This window comes from Bison bison, unplaced genomic scaffold (assembly GCF_000754665.1).
Source record: "Bison bison bison isolate TAMUID 2011002044 unplaced genomic scaffold, Bison_UMD1.0 scf7180017864313, whole genome shotgun sequence".
NCBI classification, from domain to species: Eukaryota; Metazoa; Chordata; class Mammalia; order Artiodactyla; family Bovidae; genus Bison; species Bison bison.
The window spans coordinates 3,325,598-3,334,682 of NW_011494885.1; positions in this window are offsets into that span (position 1 = coordinate 3,325,598).

A 9,085-nucleotide genomic window follows, 5' to 3' on the forward strand; every position below is an offset into this window, starting at 1 on the left:
ATTCAAAAGCATCAATTCTTCGGTGCTCAGCCTTCTTCACAGTCCAACTCTCACATCCATACATGACCACTGGAAAAACCATAGCCTTGACTAGACAGACCTTTGTTGGCAAAGTAATGTCTCTGCTTTTTAATATGCTATCTAGGTTGGTCATATTCAGTTATACATATACATTTTAAATTTTTTTCAAATTCTTTTTCCAATTAGGTTATTACAGAGTATTAAGCAGAATTCCTTGTGCTACATAATAGATCTTTGTTGATTTTCTATTTTAAATATAGTGGTGTATATATGTTCAGTCCCAAACCTTCAATTTATCCCTCCCACACCAAATTGGTCTCTTTAAAATGGTTAATTTGGGTATTCCTTGGCAGTCCGAAATATTTTATGTTATATGAATTTCAGATGAATTTCACTCAGGACACTCCCTAACCCAATGCAAATAAGTACATGCCCTGGATCTTTAAGGTCAATTTCAAGATCAATATATTAACAAATCATTCAAAGCTCTAGGTCTGTTTTTGCAACTCAGAAAAGTTTCACTTAGACTCTCCTGGTGGTACAGAGGATAAGAGATCTTGCTGACCTCAACTGGAGAAAGTCTGCATGGGGCAATGAAGACATGGTGTCACCAAAAATCAAGAAATTTTAAAAAAGAGTTTGATTCCTTTATTTTCCTATAAGCCGTGTGTGTGTGAGTTTAGTCACTCAGTCCTGTCCGACTCTTTGCGACCCCATGGACTGTAGCCCGCCAGGCTCTTCTGTCCATGGGATTCTCCAGGCAAGGATACTGGAGTGGGTTGCCATGCCCTCCTCCAGGGGATCTTCCCTACCCAGGGACCGAACCCAGGTCTCCCGCATTGCAGACGGATTCTTTGTTCACTTTAATAACACAAGGCAACTCAGCAAAAGTGTTTATTTCCAAAGGCTTATCCAAAAGATACTTGATATAGCCCTTTGCTGCCCAGTCATTCCATGACTTCTAAACGTCTTTCCTGCACAGAGGTTATTTGATCCTGTCTTTGGCATTTTCCCCACAGAGGTTATTTGATCCTGTCTTTGGTATTTTCCCCTTTGATTGGAAAATAGTAACACAGCAGAGTGCAATAGCTTTGAATTTAGAACTTAAAACAAGGTTTTAAAAAAGAAAAAACCCACAGTTTTATTTTGGAAAAATTCAAAGATACACAAAAATAGAGGGAAGAATAATGTGAAAGTCATGTATACATTATCCAAATTAAACAGTTATAATGTCATGGCCAGATAACCGACAAGGATTTACCATATAGCAGAAGACCTATGCTCATCATTTTGTAATAACCTGTAAGGGAAAAGAATCTGAAATAAATAGTTTATGTGTATGTAAAAAGTGATACAAATGAACTAATTTACAAAACAAAAAGAGATACACACATAGAAAACAAATTTATGGTTACCAAAAGGGAATGGAGAGGAGGGCTAAATTAGGAGCTTGGGATTAACACACACACTGTGGTGAAGAATCTGTCTGCCGATGCTGGAGACGCAAGAGTCTCAGGTTTGACTTCTGGGTCGGGAAGATCCCCTGAAGAAGGAAATGGCAACCCATTCCAGTATTCTTGCCTGGAGAACCCCAGGGACAGAGAAGCCTGGCGGGCTACAGTCCATGGGGTCACAAAGAGTCAGACACGATTGAGCAGGTGAGCATGCGTGCACATAATATAATACAGTACATACGTTACATGATACAGACTGATGAATTTACATCTGTACAAAGTGTTACGGGGCAAATTGTGTCTCCAAGAAGGTATGTTCACATCTCAATCCCTACTACCTATGAATGTGAGCTTACTTGGAAATAGGAGAGCATTCTTTACCACTGTGCCCCCTGGGAAGCCTCTTGTTATAGTATACTTTTATTAAAACATATTTGTTCTAAGGACTCCACTTATCCTTTGACTGTCATAGTTTCTACACTAAACAGCAGAAACTGTGTCTACAGATGGCTTAGAGAGTGTGATTAAAAGCTGTACAGACCCATGAGAGATACCCAGAGCTTAATCTGATGTCATTTTTTAAAACTGAAGTATAGTTGGCTAACAATGCTGTGTCAGTTTCAGGTGTACAGCAAAGCGATTCAGTCATACATATTCTTCAGAATCTTTTCTTCTACAGATTATTACAAGATACTGAGTATAGTTCCCTGTACTATACAGGGAGTCCTTGTTAGTTATCTAGTTTATATTCGGTAGCATGTATATGTTAACCCCAAACTCCTAATTTCTCTCTCCATCTGTTGTCTTTTATTTATTTATGGCTGAACCACCAGGCATGTGGGATCTTCCCTAGCCAGGGATTGAATTTGTGCCCCCCTGCAGTGGAAGTGCAGAGTCCTAACCACGGGACGGCCAGGGAATTCCACCCCTTCCCCATGTCCTTTATCTATTTTTTTTTTTTAATTTAAGTTTTAAAAAACTTCATTTTGTATTGGGGTATGGCTGATTAACAATGCTGTGATAGCTTTGGGTGAAGAGTGAAGGGACTCAGCCATACACATACCTCCCCCCCATGTCTTTTAAATACCCCATAAGAGTTACATAGTTCTAACAGGAAGAGGAGGAAAAGAATTCAGACTACAATGAAACAAGACACAGACCTTTGTTCCACAATTCTCCACACTGACTGCCTTTCAGAATCATCTGGGGAGCATTTGGTAAAAATCCCAAGGTCTCAGCTCCACCCTGAACCAATTAAGCCGTCTCTGAAGTGGGGTTTGGGCACTGTCTTCGCTAAAAAGCTCTCCAGACAATCCTAATGTACAGGTGGGATTGAGAACCACTGCCTTGGTGAATGGTGAGCAGTCACCTGGGTGGAGGTAATTATGTAATCCTTAAACCCAGGAGCCTGATGTATTGAATAACCGCTCTCCTCCCCCTTTAAGTTACTCTGTCACAGTTTGGGCAGCTGTTTTGATGAGGTGTTGCTAAAAAGCAAATTGCCCCATGGGTATCTACCCAAGAGAAATGAAAACTGTGTCTCAAAGAGATATTTGTATGCCAGTGTTCACAGCTGCATTATTCACTATAGTCGAAACAGTAGAAACAAACCAAATGTCTATTGATGGATGAATGGATAAGCAAAATGTGGTATATGCTCACAGTGGAATATACTCAGTCTTAGAGTCTCCGCCTGTGATGCGGAGTTCTCCTGGGTTCAATCCCTGTACTAGCGACTAAGCACACACAATGATCACATATTACAATTAACAAATAGATTTCCAGGCTTTAAAAAAAAAGTATACACTTTAATCCAATGTTGTATGTCAATTATACTACTACTACTAAGTCGCTTCAGTCGTGTCCGACTCTGTGCGACCCCATGGACTGCAGCCTACCAGGCTTCTCCGTCCCTGGGATTCTCCAGGCAAGAACACTGGAGTGGGTTGCCATTTCCTTCTCCAATGCATGAAAGTGGAAAGTGAAAGTGAAGTCGCTCAGTCGTGTCCGACTCTTAGCGACCCCATGGATTGCAGCCTACCAGGCTCCTCCATCCATGGGATTTTCCGGGCAACAGTACTGGAGTGGGGTGCCATTGCCTTCTCCCATGTCAATTATACCTCAGTTAAAAATAAAACAAAACATTATTTTGCCTCTCGATTGATGCTTTGTCCCCTGGGGTCACCATGGCTTAGTTGCCTGACTTCTCTTCCTTTGTCTCCTGTCTTCTTGGTTATCACTTCCTCTAAGAGACGTTCCCTAAGCCCACAGTACAAAACACTCCCCCTACAGGTTATCTATTGCCTAGCATGGGGCTGGGCACTGAGGAGTTAGTGGCTTAGTGTTAGTCTCTCAGTCGTGTCCTACTCTTTGCAACCCCATGGACCGTAGCCGTCCAGGCTCCTCTGTCCATGGGATTCTCCAGGCAAGAATACTGGAGTGGGTTGCCATGCCCTTCTCCAGGGCATCTTCCCCACCCCGCAATCAAACCTGGGTCTCCAACACTGTAGGTAGATTCTTTAACCATCTGAGGCACCAGGGAAGCAGGCATTGAAGATGTCCCCAGGGAAATGTAAATGAATGAACACATCAGAGAGACTAAATTCAGAAAGATGGAGAGTGAGTTTGCATTCTCAGAATACTCTTTCCTGACTCCTACACTAAATCAGACACTATTGTAGCTGCTGCTTCTTTCCCTTGACAGCACTTCTCAAAGTTTCTATTTATTTTTATACCACTTTCAGCAGAGAAAAAGAACTAGAGTTAGAAAGAGAAAGGAAGCTGGGGTTGGGCAATAAGGGAGAGTGTGAGAAGGGAGAGAATTGAGTGGGGAGAATATTCAGGTTTTCTAAAGCTCTGTAGCAAGTGTCAGCAAACTTGTACCAAAGGGCTTTCTGGTTCTTAGTTCCTGGACCAGGAATTGAACTCATTACTCGGTACTGCAAGCTGCCGAGTCTTAACCACTGGACAGCCAGGGAATTCACAGTACTTACAGCTCAGTACTTTGGGTAGAGCTTGGCAAGAATAGCTTCTCTCTGCTCCCTCTGGGGTGATTTTCTGCCAGAGGATCTCCTTTCAAGATGGCGCACTCACATGGCCAGAAAGATGGTGCTGGTTGTTGGTTGGAGCTGTCAGCCTGGCCGAGGGTCAGAAGCTTTTGTCCCTTTCCATGTACGACTTCTTCATAGGCTGTTTTGGCTTCTACTAGCATGGAAGCTGGGGTTAAGAACAAGCGTCCCAAGAAACAGATAGTGGAAGTTGACCACTTCCTTTTTAAAAAACAGCTTCACTGAGATATTCACACACTATGCAATTCACTTATTTAAAGTGTACAATTCGGCGACTTCCCTGGTGGTCCAGTGGCTAAGATTCTGCACTCCCAATGCAAGAGGCCAGAGTTCAATCCCTGATCAGGGAACTAGATCCCCAATGCCACAGCTAAGACTTGATGCAGCCAAATACATAATTTTTTTTTTTTTAAAAAGTGTACAATTCAGTCTCTTTGGGTATATTACATTATTAATTTTTAAACATTTTACTAATTTTTTATTTTTAAATCATTTTCAAATGTACAATTCAATGTAATTAAGTACAGTAAGTGTCACACAACCACCACCACTGCCTAGTTCTTCTTTCATCACCTTTTGTACCTGAGTTCTTTCACTTAACATAATATCCTCAAGGTTCATCCAAGTTATGGCCTGTATCAGTGCTTCATCCTTTTTACGGGTGAATATGTTTTCATTGTATTGTTTTACCACATTTTGTTCATCCACTCATCACTTGATGGGTGGATTGGGTTGTTTCACATTTGGCTTTTGTGAATAATTGTCATAATGATCAGCATACAAATATCTGTTTGAGATATTTGCAAATGGAAATTGCTGGGTCCTCTGATAATTCAAAGTTTTGCTTTTTCGAAGGAAGGCTGCCCATTTCTCAAGGGCTGGACCCAAACATTGGCCTAGCATTCACTCCAATCATATATTATTAATCAAGCAGCCGTAGAACACAGATTCAAGGACAGGAGATCTAGATTCCTTCCCTCCCTCCCAATACAAATGAAGAATATCAAAGGAGTTGAGGACATGTTTTTATCCCTCCCACAGAAAGTCTGGGAGGGAGAGGCGGTGGTGAGGGCCAAGGACAGACTCTCAAGGAGTCAGACAAAGAGAATTAACTCAGACTCTGGGTCTTGGCAGGGGAAGCCGTGCTCTCAGCTTGGGGTTCTTTCACTGGTTTGGTAGTTTCAATCTTTATCGACTGCAAATATCAGCTGAAAGTTTACACTCTCAAAATATTTTTTCCTGACTCCTACGTTAAGTCAGATACTGTCATATCTCCCTCTTCTTTTCTCTTTCTCAAAGTTCTATTTCTTTTTTATTAAAAAATATATTTAATTGTTTTTGGCTGTGCTGGGTCTTTGTTCCTATGAGGGTTTTTCTTTAGTTGCAGTGAGCCGGGGTCACTCTGTAGCTACAGAGAGTGGGCTTCTCATCGCAGTGACTTCTCTTGTTGCAGAGCACCGGCTCTAGGGTGAAAGGCTTCAGTAGTTACAGCTCTCAGGCTCTAGAGCACAGGCTCAGTAGTTGTGGTGAACGGGCTTAGTCGCTCCGACGCATATGGGATCTTCCCAGATCAAGGCTCGAACCCGTATCCCCTGCATTGGCAGGTGGATTTTTTACAACTGAGACACCAGGGAAGCCCTAAATTTTTAAATTTTTTTGCCATACCACAAGGCTTGTGGGATCTTAGTTCCCCAGACAGCAAGCGCGGAGTCCTAACCACTGGTGTTCCCTGGAATGTGTCCAAGTTTATCATGATTGTATCCCCAGGGCCTGGCCCAAAGTTGAATACACAGTTGGAATTTGGTAAATAGTTGTTGAGAAGTTGCATTAGTGAATGCCTTTGATGAAGTACTGTCTGTCCTCCCTACTAGAGTGTCAGCACCACACAGGGCAGGTGTTTGCTTTGTTCACCGTATTTTCACAGGGCAAGATGTGTAGTCAGTGGAGTAACGTGCCTCCAGGATGGTCCCCAAATGATCTTTGCCCTCTAGTATTCACACCCTTGTATAATCCCCTCCCGCAATGAACAGAGCTGGCCAGTACGTGGCCAATAGCATACTGGTGAGAACGCGTGACTTTCAAAGCGGCTCTGAGGATCACTTGCTCTGGGGTATGCCAGTCGGTATGTCATGAAGACACTCTTAGCAGGCTGGTGGATAGTCCCAGAGGGAGAGGAATTGAGGTCCCCAGCCATCAGCCAACATCAACTCACCAGCCACAACTATGAGTCATTTTGGAAGGAGATCTCCCCGCACCCCAAGCCATCAGAAAGTTGTAGCCCCAGCTGCCATCTGACTTCGTCCCTATGAAAAACCTTGAGCCAGAACTACCCCGCCAAACTGCTCCTGAGTTCCTGATTCACAGAAACTCTAAGAGATAACAAATATCTATTGTTGTTTTAAGTCCTTAAATGTTTATATAATTTGTTCCATAACCATAACCAACACAGTAGGTATTGCTACCCTTTTCTGAATGCCAGAGTCATATTGCAAAAGGGGAAGAAATATCTATCTCTGAGGTTCATAGAGAATGCACCTCACTGCGCAAGGTCATAGAACATGTGCGTGCATGTGACTATGTGCTAAGGTTGCTTCAGTTGTCTGACTCTTTTGAGACCTAGTGGACAGTAGCCCCGCCAGGCTCCTTTGTCCATGGGATTCTCCAGGCAATAATACTGGAGTGGGTTGCCATGCCCTCCTCCAAGGGATTTTTCCGACCCAGGGATTGATCCCATGTCTCCTATGTCTCCTGCATTGGCAGGCAGGTTCTTTACCACTAGGTCAGAGGACATAGTAAGAGCTTAATGTACCACCAGAAGTGTAACTTCCTGAGGAAGCATGTGGGCCTGGGTTTGAATCCTAGCTTCACTACTTCTAAGATATTAAGACTTTGTTTGGGCCACTAATACTTAACTTTGCTGGATCTCATGCTCCTCAGCTATGAAATGGGAATACTAAAGGATGTATCTACTCTTCCAAGGGTTAGAGAAATAATCCATGTAAAGCCCATTTAAGCTCCATGAGAGGGCAGATACTGTTTTTTCCTTTTCACTGTTCTATCCCTAGCACAAAGATTGGTGGTTGACAGTTTATTAATAAATATTTGTAGACTGAGCCATAAAAAGGCACTTTGCCTAAGTACACATTAGCTATTACTAGCCTGTAACATCCTGCACGGGGCTTTCCAGGTGGCTCAGTGCTAAAGAATCCGCCTGCCAATGCATGAGACATAAGTTCAATCCTTGGGTTGGGAAGATCCCCTGGAGAAGGAAATGGCAACCCACTTCAGCATTCTTGACTGGAAAATTCCACAGACAGAGGAGACTAGTAGGCTACATTCCTTGGGGTTGCAAAGAGTCAGACACAACTTAGCGGTGGCGGTGGTTTAGTTGCTAAGTCGTGTCCCACTCTTGCAACCCCATGGACTGTAACCTACCAGGCTTCTCTGTCCATGGAATTCTCTAGGCAAGAATACTGGAGTGGGTTGCCATTTCCTTTTCCAGGGGATCTTCCCAACCCAGGAATCGAACCCTGGTCTCCAGCATTGCAGGCAGATTCTTTACTGACTGAGCTCGGAGGGAAGCCCCACAACTTGGTGACTAAACAACAAAAAAAGTCCTAGTGATTTCCCACCTGCTTCATTTTATGATTTAATCTTGTGCCATTTGCCACCCTCTCACTTTGCTCCATCTGCCCTCCCCTCTCCATAGCTCCTCAAATATGTCACATGTGCCAGCTTCAGGGCTTTTGCACCTGCTGGCCCCACCACCCCAAAGAAATACTCCATCTACATAGCTTGTTATTGCAGGTCCTTCAGCTCTCTACTCAATGTCACCTTTTCTGAGAGACCTCCTCTGGCCGCTCCTGTCACCCTCTAGTCCCATATCCTGTTTTACTTTTCCTCAAAACATTTACTGAGGGCCTGACTTCCCCTCCCCCTTCCCCCCTTTGGGCTCTCTTCAGTGTAATGTAAGCTCCATGAGGGCAGGGCTTTGTCTATTTTACTCGCCACTCTATTTCACAACTCCCGCGTTGCCAGGATTCAGCCGATTTCATTATATTTGCTGAATTAAAATGGCAACCCACTCCAGTACTCTCGTCTGGAAAATCCCATGGACAGAGAAGCCCGGTAGGCTACATTTCATGGGGTCACAAAGAGTCAGACACGACTAAGCGACGACAAATGACCACCTGGCTTCCCTGGTGGCTCAGACGGTAAAGCGTCTGCCTGCAATGTGGGAGACCCGGGTTCGATCCCTGGGTCGGGAAGATCCTCTGGAGAAGGAAATGGCATCCCACTGCTGTACCCTTGCCTGTAAAATCCCAGGGACGCGGTCCATGGAGTCGCAGAGAGTCCGACATGATTGAGCAACTTCACTTTCCTTTGCTTTACAAACGACCAGCTGGGTAGCCCCGTGGGGCTAGAAGCCGCGGGGATTTTTGGCCAGGATTGGCCACAGACTCCGTCACATGACTGGCTGTGTCCCGCCCGCCTTGGCGGCTAAGGAGGTCCACGTGGTTTCGACTCCAGGGACTGGGCGGG